Source organism: Trichechus manatus, unplaced genomic scaffold (genome assembly GCF_000243295.1).
Source record: "Trichechus manatus latirostris isolate Lorelei unplaced genomic scaffold, TriManLat1.0 scaffold00051, whole genome shotgun sequence".
In the NCBI taxonomy this organism is placed as follows: domain Eukaryota; kingdom Metazoa; phylum Chordata; class Mammalia; order Sirenia; family Trichechidae; genus Trichechus; species Trichechus manatus.
In genome coordinates, this window is record NW_004443987.1 from 5,160,309 (window position 1) to 5,184,280 (window position 23,972).

Below are 23,972 nucleotides of genomic sequence, written 5' to 3' on the forward strand. Positions count from 1 at the left end.
CAGGAGAAAAGTGGGGTGCAGAACTCAAATTCTAGTAAGAAGACCAGACTTAATGGTCTGACTGAGACTGGAGGAACCCTGGAAAGCATGGCTCCAGGATTCTCTATCAGCCCAGAGCTAAAACAATTTCCAAGGCCAATTCTTCAGACAGGGATTGGACTGGACTGTGGGACATAAAGTGATACTCGTGAGGAGTGTGCCTCTTTAGCTCAGGTAGATACAAGAGACTAAACGGGCAGCTACTGTCCAGAGGTAAGATGGGAAGGCAGAGAGGGCTAGGAGGTGGCTGAATGGACATGGTGAATCAGGGCTGGAAATGAGGAGTGTGCCGTCACAGTATGGGGAGAGCAATTAGAATTACATAACAATGTATGTATAAATTTTTGTACGGGATACTAACTTGAAATGTGAACTTCATTTAAAAACTACAACAATAAACCAAAAGAAAAAAGAAAAGAAAACTATGTATTAAAATGTTGGATCCCTAGGAGGTCTGGGTTAGATGGTAGACTGAATGCAGGAATCTAATTTTAATCCCTTTGGAAAAAAAAACTTTGCCATCGAGTGCCGTTGAGTCAATTGTGACTCATACCGACCCTATGACAGAGTAAAACTGCCCTGTAGAGTTTCCAAGGAGCGGCTGGTGGATTCAAACTGCCAACCTTTTGGTTAGCAGCCTGAGCTCTTAACCACTGTACCACCAGGGCTCCAATCCCTCCAAAGAGCCATCTAAAAAGGTAGGAAAAAAATTTTTTTTTTAAAGACACGAAGCCCAAGGCCTGGGAAGAACTTTATAACAGGTAACAGAAACACAATTTTATGTAGTGCAAAGCAGAAGGATGAGTGCCAATTGAGTTAGTATGTCTGAGATGGTGGATCCCTCAGCCAGGAGTGAAGACAGTTGATGATCCAGTATAGGAGATCCCTGAGGGGTGCAAACAGATTGTGCTTTGCTACTAATCAAAAGGTTGGCATATTGAACCTACCCAGTGGTGTCATAAAAAAAAGTTACGGTAATCTGCTTTTGTAAAGATTACAGCCAAGAAAGCCCTATGGAACTTAGTTCTACTCTGTAACACCTGGGGTCGCCATGAGTCAGAATTGTCAGCAACGTTTTAGGTTTTGTTTTTTTTATTCTCATAAGGCACAGGAATTGGCAGCACCAGGTGCCTTTGGAACTGGGAGTTAAGAAAAGGGAAGCTAAAAGTAGGCTTGTTTGAAACTATTTCAAAAGCAATTTAATATAGAAAGAACCCTCTCTTATTCTATACAGCTGGGTAACCATCCTCCCCTCACATTCGCAGAAGTCTGGAGGTTTATTCTAATGGGTAAAAGTAGGGGATCACTGAACTAGAAGATGCCAGGCACAGTGAACCTGGACAGTGTACCTGAAACAAGGGGACTATTAAGCAACTAAATGCACAATAATTTGAATGCTTCCTCCACTAAGCTTCAAGAACACTTGCAGCCAGTCTTCCATTCTCCAAGCAAGAGATTGGAAAACTTTCTCTTAGAACCTGATGAGCCCCTCCCTCCTCAAAATACCCTAAATATACTGACATCAGGGTGTTACAAATCAACAGTTGACCTATACACCACATAGTGAAGTTCTAAGTAAACAAGTTACATCCACAGGTTCTGAGCTTACATTCTCAAACATGAGCACACAACCAAGGATTGAGAGACCCTGAGGAAAGTGTCCAACATATAAGTTTGAGACAAAAACAAAACAAACAGAAAAAAAAAAAATTTGTTGAAAACTTGGTGTTGCTGGCTGCTGTTTGAGTTGGGCTCCCGACTCATGGTGAGCCCATGCACAACGGAATGAAAAATTGCCCAGTCTCAGTCCTGCACCATTCCCCCCGCCACCCATGATCGATTGCCAATGTGACCATTATAATCCATGGAGTTTTCATTGGCTGATTTTCAAAAGCAGATCTCCAGGCCTTTCTTCCTAGTCTGTCTTACTCTGGAAGCTCCACTGAAACCTGTTGTACATCATAGCAACACACAAGCCTGTATTAACAGACAGGTAGTGGCTGCACATGAGGTACATTGGCTGGGAATTGAACCCCGGTCTCTGGTATGGAAGGAGAGAATTCTACCACTGAACCACCACTGCCCTTATGTCTTAGTCATCTAGTGCTGCTATAACAGAAATACCACGAGTGGATGGCTTTAACAAAGAGAGGTTTATTCTCTCAAAGTCCAGTAGGTAACAAGTCCAAATTCAGGGCATCAACTCCAGGGGAATGCTTTCTCTGCTGGCTCTGGAGGAAGGTCCATGTCATCAATCTTCCCTTGGTCTGGGAGCTTCTTTGCTCAGGAACCTCAGTTCCCAAGGTCACGCTCTGCTCCCGGCACTGCTTTCTTGATAGTGTGAGATTCCCATGTATCTCTGCTGGCTTCTCTCTTTTATATCTCAAAAGAGATTGGATTAAGACACTATCCAATCTTGTAGACCTCGCCAGTATAACTTCATCATAGTGATAGAGTTTACAACACATAAGGAAATCACATATAACCTCATCATAGTGATAGAGTTTACAACACATAAGGAAATCACACCAGGTTACACAATCACATAATACTGGGAATCATGACCCAGTCAAGCCGACAGACATTTCTGGGGGACTCAATTCAATCCATGACACTTTACTTTAAAAAAACTCCCAGTGATATACTCAGAAAGATAAAGTATTACATAATAATGAAGCCAGAACAGGATGCTTTAAAGAGGACTATTCAGAGAACAAAATAAAAGAACTTTGGAAGTTAAACAAAAATAGCAGATGAAGATGTTTCAAGTAATTAAGTAATTTAAAAATTATGTTATTTTTCTGGATTTTGTGATGTTTGTGGTAGTGGTCAGCTTTTTAATATTTGTAATTTTTATTTATTTTCTCATTTTAAGTAAAATAAACTTGTTTTAATTAATATCTAATTCTGTTTTATAATTTTGTATTCATTTTTCTAAGGCAGACCCCCAAAATCGTACACAAACTCCTGGCCCATCAAACTTGTGTCTGTCCCTGATGGAAACTCCGTATTTCTAGTTACTCAGGTCAAAGTCATGGAAATTATTCTCAACTTCTCTCTTTCTCTCACAATCCCAAGTCCAGTTTTTCAGGAAATCCTGTTGACTCTGAGTTCAAAATATAGGCATAATATGACCACTATTATGATGCTGGTCCAATCCACCCTCATCACTTGCCTAAATTCCTGCAATATCTAATTGTTTTTATCATTTCCTCCATATACAATATTCTCAAAACAGTAGCCAGAGAAGTGTCTTCTTAAAATCTAAATCAGATAATATCACTTTTCTGCTTAAAACCCACCACTGGCTTTCCATTTCATGTGAACTGGCTCCACATTTCTTCTCTGACCTCCTATCAAACTATTTCACTCTTTGGCTCACTCTGACCCACTGTCACTGACCTCTTTGCTACTCCTAGGAGATATCAGGCATGCTCCCACCTTAAGACTTTTACATCACTATTCCCTCTTCCTGAAATTTTCCAGATATCTGCAGAAAAGTCTCCCTAACCTCTTTGAAGTCTTTGCTTAAAAGTTACTTTGTCAGGGAGGCCTAGCTTGACCATCCTATTTGAAATCCCAACCCAACTCACCCCTGCCACAGGGACTGACACCCTCAGCCCTGCTTTCTGTACCTTCTTTGTTTAAATAGATTTTATTAACCTTCTAATGTATCACAGAAGAGCCCTAGTGGCACACTGGTTAAGTGCTCAGCTGCTAATTGAAATGCTGGAGGTTCAAACCCACCAGCTGCTCTGCGGGAGAAAGATGTGGCAGTCTGCTTTTGTAAAGATTACAGCCTTGAAAACCCTATGGGGCAGTTCTGCTCTGTCCTGCAGGGTCACTATGAGTCGGAATCGACTTGACAGCAATGAGTAACATATCATGTTGTTGTTGCTGTTAGGTGCCATGGAGTTGATTTCAACTCACAGTGACCTCATATGTTACAGAGTAGAACTGTCTCATAGGGTTTTATACGATGTAATCTCTACAGGCGCAGATCGCCAGGTCTTTCTCCCTTGGAGCTGCTGGGTTTTTTTCAAACTACCAACCTTTATGGCTAGCAGCTGAGTGCTTAACTGTTGCATTACCTTACTACGTAGTGATTTAATGTATGCCTATTTCCATTAGAATGACAGCTCCATGAGAATAAAAATTGTGTTTTGCTCATTGATATATCCCAAGCACCTAAAATAGTCTCTGGCACATAAAAGGGGCTCAATAAATATATGATTACTTTGAATACGATATATAGATATATGAATATATATGTACTTATAGATATACACATACATACTTTTGTATACTGTGAAGATGTATCTTCACACACACATACACATAGTGTAAATGCATAAAATATCTCTGGAAGAATACATACGAAAGAAACAACATTGACTGCGTCTGAAAAGAGCTGCAGGGTAAGAGAGTTAAAAGAAAGCTTTTCACTGTACACCCTTTTGCACTATTTGAAATTTGAACGATATGAATGAACTACATTTTCCATAAGTAAATAAATTAACAATTTAAGTTGGATTTCACAGCGTGGTTTTTCTCCATAGTAAAAAACAAAACAAACAAACAAACAAAAAACTCCAAACCAAACCAGTTGCTGTCAAGTCGAAGCCAACTCATGGTGACCTCATCCGTACATGTCAGAGTAGAGTTTTGCTCCGCAGGATTTTCAGTGACTGATTTTTCAGAAGTAGATCAACAGGCCTTTCTTCTAAGGAACCTTTGAGTGGACTTGAACTTCCAACCTTTCAATTAGCAGTTGAGTGCTTAACCATTTGCACCACTCAGGGACTCCTTCTCTATAGTAGGACCTGAGAAATATTACCGTTTTCTCAAATCCTCTATGTTTGTACTATTACGTAAATGTTGACAATGTATAGGATTCAGTGGGTCTTCGAGAAGTACAGATCACTAGATCCTCAAAAGAAACTTGTCTACAATAAGATGAACATGCACTTTGAAATCGGATGCCTGAAACACTAACACTATTCATTATATATTGAAAAGTGAAAAAAAAGCAAATCACAAAATCAAATTTACATTTTAAAACATCTATGTGCTTATGCATAGAAAAAAATCTGGAAAAAGTCTGAAAAATCAGACAGCTTTGACATCTTATTTTTTAAACGTTTTCTGGAAATTTCAAAACTTAAGGAAAAGTTGCAAGAATATCAATAATACAAAGAAAACTCACATAAACTTTACATAGATTCATCTATTAACATTTTAACTCATTTGTTTTATCATTTGCTGTCTCCCTGCCACATACATAAACATTATCACAGATTCACAAGCACACACATGTGCACATACACACACATATATGCATAACATTTTTTTCCTGAGCCGTTTGAGAGTAAGTTGCATACAGTTTTTTACCCCTCATACTTCAATGAACATTCCTCAAAATAAAAATATTATCTCACATTACCATAATACAGTCGTCAACTTCAGGAAATTTAACATTGATACAATACTTACATCTAATCTACCAATCATATTCTAAATTTTTAATTGACCTAATAATTTCCTTTATGGCATTGTATCATTCTGTGTTGTTTTTTTTAAAAAAAAGCATAGATTGCTTTCATAATTTTAAAATAATTTTAGTTGTTTTAATTATCTGGTGAGCTAGGATATAGCAAAATACCATCTTAAGGTTTAACTTCTTGGGCCATAGATAATATACCTTGAAATAATTACTTCTCATAGAGTTATCATACACATACGGGTCTTATGCAGGCCCGCTTTCTTTTCCTAGAAAGCTACTAGTTGTTTCTAGCTACCTCATATTCCTGACTGAATAACAGAACTTGCAGGAGCACCAGGATCCATACTTTCAAATCTTTAGAAATGAATTTCCCCCATTTTCCTTTGATTCCTTTGGCACTAACATGTCAGCACCACCACAACAATGTCTGAGTAATGCACTCTGTTACAGTTTCCTAAACATAATCACTGGAAGGCCTGAGCAAGCTACTGGAATCAGATAGAGGCAAAGCATTAACAGGGCTTAAGAAATGCACTTCTCCTTTGAAAAGGCCTTTTTAAAATTATATAAGTGTACATAAGTATTGTGTGGAATTAACAAAATTCTTAATTTTTAAATCTCTTTTAGATTTAAAAATGAGCCATTATAATTTTTTCTAAAATAAATGAAACAAATTATTGACTGCAACATTTAAAAACAAATTTATTTTGAGTAAATTTTGCAGAGCTTAAAATTCCCACCACATAGGCACTTTATTGAACAAAATAGTTTTTGAAATTCATTTATAGCATCATTAAGAATGTGTTTATTGAGCCGTTTGAGGATAATCAGTAAAATCACTAGCCATTTTTACAAAACCTTATATCAGAAAAGTGGAGGCTACAGTCACCAAAAATACATTATTATCACAATTTAAAACACCATATGTATAGCATATATTAACTATTTTCATTAGGAAAATTATCCTATTATCAACACAACATATAATACAGATTAAGGCCATTAGGGCAAATTTTATAACATTATATTGATAGAAAAATAAATTTGAATTTAACCACCTACAAAGTACTCTACTGAACCATAGCACAGTGGGTATTAAAAGTGGAAAATAATGTTGAAAAGCGACTGAGTACTTATTTCTGTCTTCAGTGGGGAGTGGCAATGTGTAAGTGGCCTACTTCCTGGCATTAGCAAGTCACTCCACAGTAGGGGGGTGGGAAATGGAAGCAATAAACAGTTAACTGGATTATGCTGTAAGACACTTTTAAAGACCAAGAACATAAGACCTGGCATATTAATAACTATTATATTATAGCAGCCCTGCAGGTGAAAATGGAGCCTGCAGATGATTGCTGTTCTTCCTGCCTTCTTTCCCCAACCTTTTCACCAGTGCATCTTATCTTAACCTCAATCAAGGAGCAGAAAGAAGATAGGATGAAGATAAAGTTAAATGATAGAAAGGTAGAATATTGAATGGCATCCCCCCTCCCTCAAAAAAGGAAACAAACCTGTTTTGGATTTGAGGAAATTTTGTTTTCCTGATCCAGTGACTAGAATGATGCACATTAAATTCATAGACAATAGCATACAAAGGTTAGGGTAAGTGCCCAAGTACTTCTGAGACAGAGAGAGAGAAGACTCAAGAAGATCGAGAATACGTAGTTGACGCGCTCATAAAGTGGGCAAAGGACTTGAATAGACATTTCACCAAAGAAGACATTCAAATAGCCACCAAACATGAAAAGATGCTCAGCATCATTAGCCATCAGAGAGATACAAAAATCAAAACCACAATGAGATACCATTTCATTCCCACTAGGATGGCTAAGATTAAAAAAAAAAAAGAAGAAAATAATTAATGTTGGCAAGGATGTGGGGAAATTGGAACCCTTATCCATTGCTGGTGGGAACGCAAAATGGTACAGCCATTGTGGAAAACAGTGCAGTGGTTCCTCAAAAAAACTAAAAATAGAACTACCATATGCCCCAATAATTCCACTCTTAGGTATATACTCAAAAAACTTAAAAGCAGAGATGCAAAAAGAGACTTGTACAACAATATTCATTGTAGCACTATTCACAATAGCCAAAAGATGGAAACAACCTAAATGCCCATCAACAGATGAATGGATAAACAAAATGTGGTACATACATACAATGGACTACTTACTACTCGGCCAGTAGGAGAAATGAAGTCCTGATACATGCTGCAGTCTGGATGGAGCTTGAAGACATTATACTGAGCAAAATAAGCCAATCACAGATGACAAATATTGCATGACTTCACTTATGTAAAAAGACAAGAAAAGGCAAATGCATAGAGACCAAAGTTTATTAGTGGTTACCAGCGGTAGAAGGGAGGGGGAAAAGGAGATTAATTGTGATGGAAAAATTGCATTGATTAAGGGTAGGGTTGCACAGCCGATTATTGTAATTGCTGTCAATATGTTATACACTTGTAAAAAGTTCAACTGGCAAAAGTTGTGTGATAGATATATTTACAATAAGGACAAAACAAAGAGTAGCTGCTGAGGCTGCTTATGTACTACCAAACACCTCATGGGATTTGGTTCCCTGGTTTGGAGGTTTAGGGTCATAGTTTCATTGGACATCCCAGTTAATTGGCCTAATAATGTGTTTAGTGCTTCCATTCTACCTCTTAGTTTGTTCCATAGTGCCTGGGGTCTTGAAAGCTTGCAAGTGGCCATCCAAGGCACAACAATTGGTCTCTGTTCACCTGGAGCAACAGAGAAAGGAGAATCAGGAAGACGAGGAGGATATGGAATGTGTGGCTAATCACCTCCGTGAACAACTGCCTCCTTTGCCATGAGACCAGAAGAACTAGATGGTGCCCAGCTACCGTTACTGAACATTTTGATCAAAGATTCCATAGATGAATCCTAATTACACATATATGTTTCACTGGTTTTGCACCTCTAGAGGACTCAGCCTAAGACATCTGGTTCCAAGAGTGTTTCTAGAGGAACAAAATCATAAAGATGTGTTTTCTAAATTGGTTCTGAAGTCTGGCTAGTCTTAAAGGCACTGATGACTCTGCCTCTAGTAGTAAACAGGGCACTGTTAATCCGTGGCATGAGGTGGCAATAGAAATACACAAAATATCACCAATAATGGGTCAAATATTTGTGAGAGACGAGGCTCTGGGTTACTGCTTGTTTGATACTTTTCTACAATTTTGACAGAATGAGAAGAATAATGAAGCTGGTTGATTGGTTCTATTTTCACTAGACAAAATGGTGAAAGAAACAGATGAGCTCAAGGCTTCAGAGTCACAGCTCAAGAGCTGCATAAAAGACCTCAAAGTTGCCACTTTTGCCTGGAAAGAAAGCCTTATTTCTTGTAGTAACATAGCTACTATTGCCAAAAACCAAACCCAGAGTCTTATCGTAAGAGTAGCTGAATGACAATGCCAATTGAGGTCCTAACCTCAAATGGTGTCTGAAGTTAAAGTGAGGGCATTAATTGAGAAGAAATGGGATCTTAAACTTGGGATGGGGACATATGGGCAGATAATCAGGAAGCTGGGGACACTGAGCCAGGAAATTCTGTTGAATCATTCCTGCCAACAGAACCAGCCCTCTTACTCCCATATGAAGTGATTACTCCATCTTTGTCTGCTAAGCCACCCTCTGCAGTAAAACCATAATCCCTTCTATGCCCATTTGATGAGATTAACTCAGCTGTGTCTAAAGAATCTTTGTCTAAGATATTGGTTAGGGCATTGCCTGGGGTATTGCCTGGGGCATTGCTGAGGCAGGTGCCTTACAAGACATTGCTGAATGTGTACAGGATCCACCACCACCACCCATTTTTGCTTCTAGACCTATAACTAGACTTAAGTCCCAACAAGCCCCAAGAGATGAAGTACATAGTGTGACCTAGGAGGAGGTACAATACACTAAAATAGAATTGCTTGATTTTTCTAATATATACAACAAAAACCTGGGGAATATGTGTGGAAATGGCTATTAAGGGTGTGGGATAATGGTGCAAGGAACATTAAGTTGGATCAGTCTGAGTGTTGGTAAAGGCCCTCTAAGCACAGATACTTCATTCAATGTTTCAGACGAAGAGGTTAAACAAGAATCTAATAGTTTATTTGGTTGGTTCACTGAAGCATGGATTAAGCAGTGGCCTACACTAAATCAAGTTGAAATGCCAGACCTGCCTTGGTATACTGTAGCAGAAAGTATCCAAAGCCTTAGGGAAACTGGCATGTGTCTTAGTTATCTAGTGCTGCTATAACAGAAATACACAAGTGGATGGCTTTAACAAAGAAAAATCTATTCTCTCACAGTCTAGGAGGATAGAAGTCCAAATTCAGGGTGCCAGATCCAGGGGAAGGCATTTTATCTCTGTAGGCTCTGGGGTAAGGTTCTTGTCATCAGTCTTACCCTGGTCAAGGAGCTTCTCAGCACAGGGACCCGAGGTTCAAAGGACGTGCTTCCCTCTGGGTTCTTCATTCTTGGTGGCATGAGGTACCCCTCCTCTCTGCTCACTTCTTTCTTCTATATCTCAAAAAAGATTGACTCAAAATACAACCTAATCCTGTAGGTTACATCCTGACTCATTAACATAACTTCTTCTAATCCTACCTCATTAACATCATAGAGGTTAGGATTTAGAACACATAGGATAATCACATCAGATCGCAAAATGGTGTACAACCACACAATACTGGGAATCATGGCCTAGCCAAGTTGACACACATTTTTGAGGGACACAATTCAATCCATACAGTATGTTAGACTGGATTTAGTAGGTTGCATCCACAGACCAACACATGGAGTGCCCGAAGGACATACCTTTTACCACAACAGTGAGAATAAATTTGTGAAGGGAGCCCCAGCATCCTTGAAGACTGCTGTGATTGCTATTTTATGAAAGTCAGATTTGACAATGGGAACTGACCTAACTGAATTAAGACATCTAAGTACATTGGGGCTGATTGGACCCCATGGTGGTGGGGGACAAGTGGTGGCACTTAACAAACAAAGACAAGGTGGGTGTGGTTACCATAATGGATATCACGGTCAAAGCAGAAATCAGAATAATTCAACACATATGGACTTATGGCATTGATGACTTAATTATGGTATCCCTAGGAGTGAAATAGATTGGAAATCTAGTAAATATTGACTTGATTTGTGCAAGCAGAAGAATGCTAGTCAAGCGAATGGCAGTCTAACTTGAATAGCCAGAATAGACAGCAACGGCCTCTCAATCAATTCCCAAACTTGAACCACTTTACAGACCCACAACCCCTTGAATGATGGGGAGGCCAGGCTCCCTTGAGGAAGGACCCCACTACACTGCTAAAAATGTACTGTTAACCTTTCTCCTAGCTTTCCCCAAAGGGATCTGTGGCCTTTTATGACAGTGACTATTCACTTGGGAAAAGGAAATAATCGTACATTTCGGGGATTACTAGACAGACATTGGCTCTGAACCAACACTAATTGCAGGAGACCCAAAAAGTCACTGTGGCCCACCAGTCAGAATAAGGGTGTATGGGGGTAAGGTTATTAATGGGGTCTTAGCTCAAGTTCATCTCACAGGGGATTCAGGGTGTTTCTGAACCCATCCTGTAGTGATTTCTCCAGTTCTAGAATGCATAATTGGAATAGACATACTCAGAAGCTGGAAGAACCCACATACTGGATCCCTGACATTTGTAGTAAGGGTATTATGGTAGGAAAAGCCAAGTAGAAGCCATTCAAACTGTCTCTACTTAGTAAAATAGTAAACCAAAAGCAATACTGCATTCCTCATGGGACTGTAGCAATTACTGCCATCATCAAGGACCTGAAGGATTCAGGGGTGGTGATTCCCACCAAGTTCCCATTTAACTCTCCTATTTGGCCTGTGCAAAAAACAGATGGATGTTGGAGAATGACAGTGGATTACCAAAAACCTAACCAGTGGCAACTCCAACTGCAGCTGCTTTTTCAGATGTAGTTTCACTGCATGAGCAAATTATTACATCTCCTGGTACCTGTTATGTAGCTATTGATCTGGCCAATGCTTTTATTTTGTCTTCAGTTTTGAAGGAACACCAGAAGCAGTTTGCCTTCAGCTGGCGAGGCCTGCAATACACCTACACTGTCCTACCTCGAAGGTATATCAACTCTCCAGCCCTATGTCACAATTTAGTCTGTAGGAAACTTGATCACTGCCTTAGGCTGGGTTCTCTACAGAAGCAAAACCAGTGAAGCATATATATACATACATATAGAGAGAGATTTATCTCAAGGAAATGGTTCATGAGATTGTAGAGACTGGCAAGTCCCAAGTCTGTGAGTCAGGCATCAGGTGTCAGGCTGGAGGCTTCTCCTGACTCATGAAGCTGAAGGGACTGATGAACCCAAGATGCACAGGTCAGACAGCAGGCTGCTGGCTCACGGCTGTAAAGACTGACAAATCCAAGATCAGCAGGTAAGACGGTAGGCTGCTGGCCCAAGTCCCAAGAACTGGAGGTCAGATGCTGACGAGCCAAATGCAAGATTCAGAGTAGGGCAAAAGCCAGAAAACTTTGCCAGAAAGTCCACGTATATTAGATGCAGACCTCATCCCCAAGGAACCCGCCTTTCAACTGATTGGCTACTCATAGCAGATTTCATCACAGAGATGATTACATTCTATCAGATCTCATCATGAAAATGATTACATCATTATACGACTGCCAAACTATATCATAACTGCAAAACCACTGAGAATCATGGCCCAGCCAGATTAACACACAACCTTAACAATCACAATCACTTTTTCCTTCCACAAGATATCACACTGGTTCATTACACTGATTGGACCTAGTAAGAAAGAAATATCAATTACTCTAGTTTTATTGGTAAGACATTTGTGCGCTTAAAAAAAAAAAACCAAACCCATTGCTGTCATAGGGACCCTATAGGACAGAGTAGAACTGTCCCCATACAGTTTCCAAGGAGCGCCTGGCAGATTCAAACCGCAGACCTTTTGGTTAGCAGTGGTAGCTCTTAACCACTATGCCACCAGGGTTTCCCTACACCACCAGAGTTTCGTGTGCTAGAAGGTGGGAAATTAATCTGACCAAAATACAGGCGCATTTCACCTCAATGAAATTTCTAGGGGTCCAGTGATGTGGGGCATATCAAGATATTTCTTCTAAAGAGGAGGATAAGTTATTACAACCGGCTCCTCCTACAACTAAAAAGGAGGCACATTGCCTGGTGGGCCTCTTTGAATTTTGGGGGCAACATATCCCTTACTTGGGTGTGCTACTCTAGCCTATTTATAAAGTGACTTAAAAAGCTGCTAGTTTTTAGTGTGGCCCAGAACAAGAGAAAGCTCTGTAACAGGTTCAGGCTGCCATGCAAGCTGCTCTGCCACTTGAGCCATAATATCCGGCTGATCCAATGGTGCTCAAATTGTCAGTGGCAGATAGAAATGCTGTTTTGGAGTCTTTGGCAGGCCCCTATTGGTGAATCACAGTACAAATCCTTAGAATTTTGGAGCAAAGCCCTGCTATCTTCTGCAGATAACTACTCTCCTTTTGAGAAACAGCTTTTGGCTTGTTACTGGGCCTTAGTAGAGACTGAATGCTTAAACATGGGCCACCAAGTCACCATGTGGCCTGAACTGCCCATCATAAACTGGGTGTTGTCTGGCCCACAGAGTCCCATAAAGTTGGACATGCACAGTGGCTCTCCATTATTAAATGGAAGTGGTAACTATGAGATCGGGCTTGAGCAGGACCTAAAGGCACAAGTAAGTTACATGAGGAAGTAGCCCAAATCCCACGGTCCCTCCTGTCACATTACCTTCCTTCTGTCAGTCTGCACCTATGGCCTCATTGGGAGTTCCTTAGGATCAGTTGACTGAGAAAAAGAAAACTCATGCCTGGTTTACAGATAGTTCTGTGCAATACGCTGGCAGGACTTGGAAGTGGATAGTGGCAGTACTACAACTCTTTCTGGGACCTCCCTGAAGGACAGTGGTGAAGTCAAATTCTCCCAGTGGGCAGAACTTCTAGCAGTGCACCAGGTTGTTCATTTTGCTTGGAAGGAAAGATGGCCAGATGTGCAACTGTATACTGATTCATGGGCTGTGGCCAATGGTTTTGACCGCAAAATCCATAACAAGGAAGTATGAGGAAGAGGCATGTGGTTAGACCTCTCTGAATAGGCCAAAGAAGTGAAGATATTTGTGTCTCATGTGAATGCTCACCAAAGGGTGACCTTGGCAGAGGAGGATTTGAAAAATCAAGTGGATAGGATGATGTGTTCTGTGGAAACCAGTCATCCTCTTTCCCCAGCCACTCCTGTCATTGCCCAATGGGCTCATTAACAAAGTGGCCATGGTATCAGGGATTGAGGTTATGCACGGGTTCAGCAACATGGACTTCCACTCACCAAGGCGGACTTGGCTACAGTCCCTGCTTATTGCCCAATCTGCCAACAGCAGAGACCAAAATTGAGTTCCCAATATGGCACCATTCCTAGAGGTGATCAGCCAGCAACCTGGTGGCAGGTTGATAACACTTCCATCATGGAAAGGGCAGAGTTTTGTTCTTACTGGGATAGACACACTGGATATGGATTTGACTTCCCAGCATGCAATGCTTCTGCCAAATTAACTGGTATGAACAGTATTAACATCATACTGAAGCAGCTGGCTTGATGGAACGATGGAATGGCTTTCTAAAGATACAATTATGGCATCAGCTGGGTGGCAATACCATGCAGGGTTGTGACAATGTTCCCCAGGAGGCTGTATATGCTGTAACGTTGCATCCACTATATGGTGCTATTTCTCTCATAGCCAGGATTCATGGGTCCAGGAATCAATGGGTGGAAATATGAGTGAAACCACTCATTGTTACCCCTAGTGACATACACACAAAATTTTCACTTCTTGTCCCCATGACCCTATGCTCTGCGGGTCTAGAGGTCCTAGTTCCAAAGGGAGGAATGCTCCCACAAGGAGACACAACACTGATTCCACTGAACTGCAAGTTAAGAATGCCCCCCAGCCACTTTGGGCTCCTCATGCCTCTGGATCAACAGGCAAAGAGGGGAATGATTGATTCTGATTACCAAGGGGAAATCAGATTGATATTGCATAATGGAGGAGAAGAAGAGTATGCCTAGAATATGGAATATCCATTAGGACGTCTCTTGATACTACCACGGCCTGTGATTAAAGTCAGTGATAAACTACAGTAGCTCAATTCCGACATGACCACTAACGGCCCATAACTTTCAGTAATGAAGGTTTGGGTCACTCCACCAGAAAAAGAAGCACAACCAGCTGAAGTGCTTGCTGAAGGTAAAGGGAATACAGAATGGGTGGGGGAAGAAGGTAGTTCTAAATACCAGCTATGACCATGTGACCAGTTGCAGAAATGAGGACTGTAATTGTTCTGAGTATTTCTTCCTTGTTTTACTATATGTGTGTGTGGGGGGTGTATAACATATTTTTGTTTTCTTCCCTCCCTTATCCCATTACTTATAAAATATAAGATGTAAATGGTGCTAGTGCATTTTTTATTGTACATTTGTTAGTTGTAACATGTTAGGTTCTAGTATGACTTTATAAATTGTCTTTATTTAGAGATTATATATGCTTTAAGGAGATGTGTACTTCCAAGTTGACAAGGGGTGGACTGTGATGGTTAATGTTATGTGTCAACTTGGCTAGGTTATGATTCTCAGTGGTTTTGCAGACATTGGACTGATTGTTCTTCCATTGTTGTTGTTAGAAGCCATTGAGTCAGTTCTGACTCATAGCGACCATACGTACAACAAAACAAAACACTGCCCAATCCTCCACCATCCTCAAAATCATTGTTATGGTTCAGCCCATTGTTGTAACCACTGTGTCAATCCATCTCGTAGAGGGTCTTCCTCTTTTTCGCTGACCCTGTAGTTTACCAAGCATGATTTCCTTCTCCAGGGACTGATCCCTCCTGATAACATGTCCAAAGTATGTGAGACATAGTCTCAACATCCTTGCTTCTAAGGAGCACTCTTGTTATATTTATCCAATACAGAATTGTTCGTTCTTTTGACAGTCCATGGTATGGTATATTCAATGTTCTTCACCAACACCACATTTCAATGGCATTAATTCTTCTTCGGTCTTCCTTATTCATCGTCCAGCTTTCCCATTCCTATGACGTAATTGAAAACACCATGGCTTGGGTCAGACACATCTTAGTCTTCAAGGTGATGTCTTACCTTTTGAACACTTTAAAGAGATCTTCTGCAGCAGATTCACCCAACGCAATGTGTTTTTTGATTTCTTGACTGCTGCTCGCATGGGTATTGATTGTGTATCCAAGTAAAATGAAATCCTTGATGACTTCAATGTTTTCTCTGTTTATCATGATGTTGCTTACTGGTCCAGTTGTGAGGATTTTTGTATTCTTTATGTTAAGGTGTAATCCATACAGAAGACTGTGGTCTTTGATCTTCATCAGTAAGCGCTTCAAGTCCTCTTCACTTTCAGCAAGCAAGATTGTGTCATCTGTATAATGCAGGTTGTTAATGAGTCTTCCTCCAATCCTGATGCCCCATTCTTCTTCATATAGTCCAGCTTCTCAGGTTATTTGCTCAGCATACAGATTGAATAGGTATAGTGAAAGGATACAACCCTGACACACACCTTTCCTGACTTTAAACCATGCAGTATCTATCCCCTTGTTCTGTTTGAACGACTGATCTATGTACAGGTTCCTTTTAAAGTATTCTGGAATTCCTATTATTCACAATGTTATCCATAATTTCTTATTACCCACATAGCCGAATGCCTTTGCATAGTCAATAAAACACAGGTAAACATCTTTCTGGTATTCTGTGCTTTCAGCCAAGAGCCATCTGACATCAGCAATGATATCCCTGGTTCCACGTCTTCTGAATTTGGCTTGAATCTCTGGCAGTTCCCTCTGGATGTACTGCTGCAACTGCTTTTGAATGATCTCCAGAAAAATTTTGCTTGCGTGTGATATTAATGATATTGTTTGATAATTTCAGCATTTGGTTGAATCACCTTTCTTTGGAATAGGCATAAACATGGATCACTTCTAGTCGGTTGGCCATGTAGCTGTCTTCCAAATTTCTTGGCATAGACGAGTGGGCACTTCCAGCACTTCATCCATTTGTTGAAACATCTCAATAGATATTCTATCAATTCCCGGAGCCTTGTTTCTCACCAATGCCTTAAGTTCAGCTTGAATCTCTTCTTTCAGAACCATTGGTTCCTGATCATATGCTACCTCCTGAAATGGTTGAACATCCACCAGTTATTTTTGGTATAGTGACTGTGTTTTCCTTCCATCCGCTTTTGATGCTTCCTGTGTCATTTAATATTTTAACTGTAGAATCCTTCACTATTGCAACTCGAGGCTTGAATTTTTTCTTCAGTTTTTTCAGCTTGAGAAATGCTGAGCGTGTTCTTCTCTTTTGGTTTTCTACCTCCAGGTCTTTGCACATATTGTTATATTTTACTTTGTCTTCTCAAGCCACCCTTTGAAATCTTCTGTTCAGCTCTTTTACTTCATCATTTCTTCCTTTTGCTTTAGCTACTCAACATTCAAGAGCACATTTCAGAGTCTCTTCTGACATCCATTTTGGTCTTTTCTTTCCTATCTTTTTAATGACCTCTTGTTTTCTTCATGTATGATATCCTTGATGTCATTCCACAACTCGTCTGGTCTTTGGTCATTAGTGTTCAATGCATCAAATCTATTTTTGACGGTTTCTAAATTCAGGTGGGATATTCTCAAGGTCGTACTTTGGCTCCCATGGACTTGTTTTAATTTTCTTCAGCTTCAACTTGAACGTGCATATGAGCAATTGATGGTCTGTTCTTCAGTCAGCCCCCAGCCTTGTTCTGAGTGATGACATTGAGCTTTTCCATTGTCTCTTTCCACAGATTTAGTCAATTTGATTCCTGTGGATTCCATTTGGTGAGGTCCACGTGTATAGTCACTGTTTATGCTGTTGAAAAAAGGTATTTGAAATGAAAAACTTGTTGGTCTTGCAAAATTCTATCATGCGATCTCCAGCATCATTTCTATCACCAAGGCCATGTTTTCCAACTACCGATCCTACTTCTTTGTTTCCAAATTTCACATTCCAATCACCAGTAATTATCAATGCATCCTGATTACATGTTCGATCAATTTCAGACAGCAGAAGTTGGTAAAAATATTCATTTTCTTCATCTTTGGCCTTCCATAATGTAATGTAATGAAATCACCTCCATGATGAGATCTGATATAATATTATCATCTCCTATATAAGATCTGCTATGAGCAGCCAATCAGTTGAAAGAGGAGTTTCCTTGAGTGTGTGGCCTGTCTCTATTATATAACTGGATGTTCCTGCAAGGCTCACTCTTGCTCTAGATCCTGCATCCTACTCGTCATCATCTGACCTCCGGTTCTTGGGATGTGAGGCTATAGCCTGCTGCCTAAGCTACAGATTTTGGGATTTGTCAGTCCTGCAGCTCTGTGAGCCAGCAGCCTGCCATCTGACCTGCCAAATTTGGGTTCATCTGCCCCTGCAACCACATGAGCCAGGAGAAGTCTAATGCCTGATCTACGGATTTGGGACTTTGCACCCTCCACAACTGAGTGAGCTATTTCCTTGACTTAAATCTATCTCTATGTATTTATTTCAACAAATGGATGGAGTGCTGGAAGTACTCACTCATCTATGCCATGAAATTTGGAAGACAGCTACCTGGCCAACCGACTGGAAGTGATCCATATTTATGCCTATTCCCAAGAAAGGTGATCCTACCAATTGCGGCAATTATCAAACAATATCATTAATATCACACGCAAGTAAAATTTTGCTGAAGATAATTCAAAAGCTGCTGCAGCAGTGTATCAACAAGGTACTTCCAGAAATTCAGGCAGGATTCAGGAGAGGACATAGAGCCAGGGGTATCATTGCTGATGTCAGATGGATCTTGGCTGAAAGCACAGAATACCAGAAGGATGTTTATCTGCGTTTTATTGACTATGCAAAGGCATTTGACTGTGTGGATCATAACAAATTATGGATAACATTGCAAAGAATAAGAATTCCAGAACACTTCATTGTGCTCATGAGGAACCGGTACATAGATCAAGAGGCAGCTGTTAGAACAGAACAAGGGGATACTGCAAGGTTTAAAGTCAGGAGAGGTGTGTGTCAGGGTTGTATCCTTTCACCATATCTATTCAATCTGTATGCTGAGCAAATAACCTGAGAAGCTGGACAATATGAAGAAGAATGGGGCATCAGGATTGGAGGAAGACTCATTAACAACTTGCATTATGCAGATGACACAACCTTGCTTGCTGAAAGTGAAGAGGACTTGAAGCGCTTACTGATGAAGATCAAAGACCACAGTCTTCTGTATGGATTACACCTTAACATAAAGAATACAAAAATCCTCACAACTGGACCAGTAAGCAACATCATGATAAACAGAGAAAACATTGAAGTCATCAAGGATTTCATTTTACTTGGATACACAATCAACACCCATGGAAGCAGTAGTCAAGAAATCAAAAGACAAATTATTTTGGACAAATCTGCTGTGAAAGACCTCTTTAAAGTGTTGAAAAGCAAAGATGTCACCTTGAAGAGTAAGGTGCCTGACCCAAGCCATGATACTTTCAATCGCACCATATGCATGCAAAAGCAGGACAATGAATAAGGAAGACCAAAGAAGAATTGACACCTTTGAATTGTGGTGTTGACAAAGAATGTTGAATATACCATGGACTGCCAAAAGAACAGACAGGTCTGTCTTGGAAGAAGCACAGCCAGAATGCTCCTCAGAAGCAAGGATGGCGAGACTAAGTCTTACATACTTTGGACATGTTATCAGGAGGGACCTGTCCCTGGAGAAGGAAATCATGCTTGCTAAAGTACCGGGTCAGCGAAAAAGAGGAAGACCATCTACGAGATGGACTGACACAGTGGCTGCAACAATGGGTTCAAGCACAACAATGATTGTGAGCATGGCGCAGGGCTAGGCAGTGTTTTGTTCTGTAGTACATAGGGTCACTAGGAGTCAGAACCCACTGGACAACACCTAACAACAACAGTAACAATCTGTTTATATATATATATATGTGTGTGTGTGTGTGCGTGTGTGTGTGTCCTTGCTCTGCTCCTCTAGAGAACCCAGCCTAAGACACAAATGGAGCACAGTTCTACTCTGAAATACATGGGGTTGCCATGAGGCAGAATTGACCTGAAGGCAACCTGATTGTCTGATTTTGTAATCCCCCACTTAAACACCCATTCTACCAATGCCCCTTCATCAAATATTCTATGACAAAAAATGGAGAATAGCTATCTTTCTTACCACAACTTCTGAAATGTATTTGGTGACAGAACTTGGAGAGGAATAAATCTACTTAATCATTACATTCTCCTTTCACTCAAGAATTTTTTGTCATGGTGTATTAGAAGGCCATCAGCCACAATCAAAATCTACAGGCAGTTACAATGATTTTACATAATTGACACAACGAGATCGTGTATTCAGGCTTCTTTTCTTCAATTAAAAATAAATTTAAGCATTTTAACCAATTAAGATTAAGTATTCATTTTTTAAGCAGCCTTGGTTGTACAATGGTTAAGTGCTTGACTGCTAACTGAAAGGTCAGTGGTGTGGACCCACCAGTGGCTCCATGGGAGACAAGACCTGGCAATCTGCTCCCAAAATCTGCCTAGAAAACCTTATGTGGCAGCCCTACTTTGTCATATAGGGTCTCTGTGAGTCAGAATTGACTTGATGGCACCCAACAACAACATTCATTTTTTTATTTTAAGCATTTGATTTTTTAAAAATTTTAAGCAGTATAACCTCCAATACAGAACATTTAAGAATTAAAACTCGGAAGAATATTTAAACCAAGCCACAAATGAACAAATAAATATCTGGGTTGTATACGCAATTGCGTATATACTTTTCTCTTGTTTATTTGGAGCCTGAAGGGAATGAATGAAGAAATTCCCTGAATTTTCAATTCCTAACTACATTCTCATTTCAGAATTAAGACAAAGGAAAGGAAAAACTACTTAAAAGCTTATCATCATGTTACTACTTCAATAATATATGAGGACTCTAGATCTACACTGTCCAGTAAGGTAGCCACTGGCCACATGTGGCTATTTTTTTACATTTAAGTTAAATAAAATTAAACGGTATTTAAAATTCAGTTCTAGGTCACACTAGCCACATTCAAGTGCTCAGCATGCACATGTGACTAGTGGCTACCATAATGGACAGCACAGATACAGAACATTTCCAATTTCACAGAAAGTTGGATTGGATATTGTTGTTCTAGATGCTTAAGTGAATTTTAAATAACCTGTAATTAAAGTTTCTTTGAAACCTTATTAAAAGGTGTACATTTCTTTAAGGATTCACTATAGTCTTAATATGTTTTATTGGTGTTTTTTTGAGGGATGATTGTTGAATGCCCTTGTATTAGAAAACTTGACTAACTGCAATAACAAATATAAGGAACTCTGATAAGAAAATGAACAAAAAATGTCATTTTGCCTATTACAATCTATATCTTTCCTAAGAATATTACATGACTATATTGTTTCAAAACATGTAAGCATTAAATGCCAATTCGCTGAAAAGTGCAAGAAAGAGAGTACTCTGATTACAAGATTTTTCCTCTGATATTTAAGCAATAAAACCATCTGTTTCAACACTTGCTAATATTCCTTTTAAAATATATGAGCCCATTTCCCTGTTCTGTATCCTCAACATAATCGAATCTTCCTTCGAAGATTCACAATCTTGCAGGGCCTCAGGCTCATCATACTGAACATCAGTGATCATTGCAGAGGTTGGAATGGAATGGCTTTAGTCAGTGTTCACTCCAGAATATATCCTGGAAGTTGAAATTTGTGATTAAATATCTTATATGTAGTTTATTTTATTGGAACTTGCTTCCTTTCACCTAATAGTTGAGCTTCAAAGAATAAAAAAATGTTTACATGATTTGAGACCTCTGGTGAATGGGGGCCTGTTCATTTGAAATGTTGTTAAGTTTAAAAAGCAAAATTATCATAATCATATTCCAAAAAATAGCTCTTTGAACTTCAATACTTCTTCATTAAAACTCGACATGAAATGTTTTTAAGCATTTAATCTTTAATTCCAAATTAAAATTTCAATTTGCTTTTTTTATTTAAAAATTTTATTTTTTTCCCATATTAGAGGAAGAAAGCACAGAAAATGATATCAGAAAAACAGGAAATAACTCTTCCATTATGTTTGGTAAACGAGGTTTATGAGATTATTCAGTTTGAGAATATTCCCCTAGATGGATATTAAAATTTTGGAGGAGCTTGAGAAGAAAGCAATAGAGGTAAAATAAATAAATAAATAAAAGTTATTAATTACTTCATTCTTCTCTTGCCCCAGTCCTGGCCAGTGAACCAGAAATAGAAATCAAGCAGAAGGCTAAATGAGTAAACCATCGCTCTCTCACCATTGCTAACAGAATCAGCCTATGAATAAAACACAATGAAACAAATTAATATCGTAGTTCATAAAATAAACAGGCTTGGCATATGCCTTCTGGATTTCAAGGACTAAAATTCCATAATGAAAAAGAATTTTGACTGTACCTTCCAGCCTTACCTATTTCACCTAACACCTATTTAAACTGTCCCCTTCTAGAAACATTTTATATCCTATCCTCTCCACGAAAAGCTGCTCTGATCTTCTGGTGTGGATACTCTTTTCCTCCTCTGAACTACTAGAAGATTTATTGACTATATGATTCCTTTATTAATTATTAATTCATTGCCTTCCAACATCTTTTTAAATCAATTTTATTATTTTTCTGATCATAAAATTAAACATGCTGTTCTTAAAAACATAACTTACAGCAAGTTCTAAAGAATAAAATAAAAATGAGCCATAATCCAACCACCAGGAAATAATCCTTATTAATACTTAGACAAATATCCTTATCATTTTTATACAGTATAAATATATACCTACATTTTTTTGCTTCTAAACTGGAATATATTCTGCTCATCATCATACTATTTCACTTATCATTACTACATAAACACTTTCCCATGTTTTAGATATTTTTGAAAAATGAGTTAATGAGAATTCTACTTCCAGTATGAATGAGTAAGTTCCAAAAATCATCTTCTGGTAAATTAAAAGCTATAAACTAAAAGCATGTGAATTTCAGAGGGTAGTCAGAATTTGGAGGAAGCAACTAGCATAGAATATATTTCATGTTTTCAGACAAAAGAAAACTAAGAGAGTTAATCACCAGCAGATATGAACCACAAGAAATGCTAAAGAAAGTACTTCAGGTAGAAAAGAAATGATGCCAGAGAGAAACTGAGATCTTCAGGAATGAATGGAAAAAATCATAAAATGTAAGCATTTTCATGAATATAAAAGACCATTTTCTCTCTTAATTTCCTTAAAATACATATGACTATTTAAAATAAACATTGCATCATTCTCTTGTGGAGTTACAATGTAGATGGTTGTAATATATATGGCAAACATTATATAAAAAGTGGGGAGGGGTGGAGAATGAACTTATACAGTTGCGCGGTTATTATGTTTTATCTAAGTGATACAATATTAATTCTTAAAAGACTATGAAAACTTTAGAATTAATATTATAATCAGAGCAACTACTAAAAACATTTAAAAGGTATAGATAAAAAAATCAAATTCTAAGACATATTCAAATAATCTAAAAGAAGGCAGGATGGGGAAAACAGAAAAAAGGGAGGAATCAATAACCAAATATTAAAATAGTATATCTAAAGACAACTATATCAGTAATTACATTAAATGATAATGTACTAAATGCTCCAATTAAAATGCAGAAATTATCAAAAATGATAAAAATGTAATACCCAACTATATGCTGTATATAGCAGACATACTGTAAATATAAAGCATGGATATGTGGAAAAAAAGGGATTGAAAAATATATATCATGTAAACAGTATGCATAAGAAAGCCTGTATTAGTACCAGTCAGAAGATACTTTAAAATAAAGAGTATTATCAAAGGTTGTTTTTGTTTTTGTTGGGTAGCAAAGGTAAAGGGGAGCATTTCATAATAATAGAGTCAATAGTGACAGGAAGAATCATAAATATACATATGTTTAATAATACAGTGTCAAAACTCATGAAGCAAAAATAAACAAAATTAAAGGAGAAATTGACAATTCCAAAATCATAGTTGGATATTTTAACATCCTCTTTTAGGAATTCATAGAACATCTAGACAAAAATCAGGTAAAACATAGAGAATCTGAATAACAATCTCATCAGGTTGACCTAATTGATATTTATAGACTACTGCACTCAAGAAGTAAAGAACAGACATTCTTTTCACATACACATGGTAC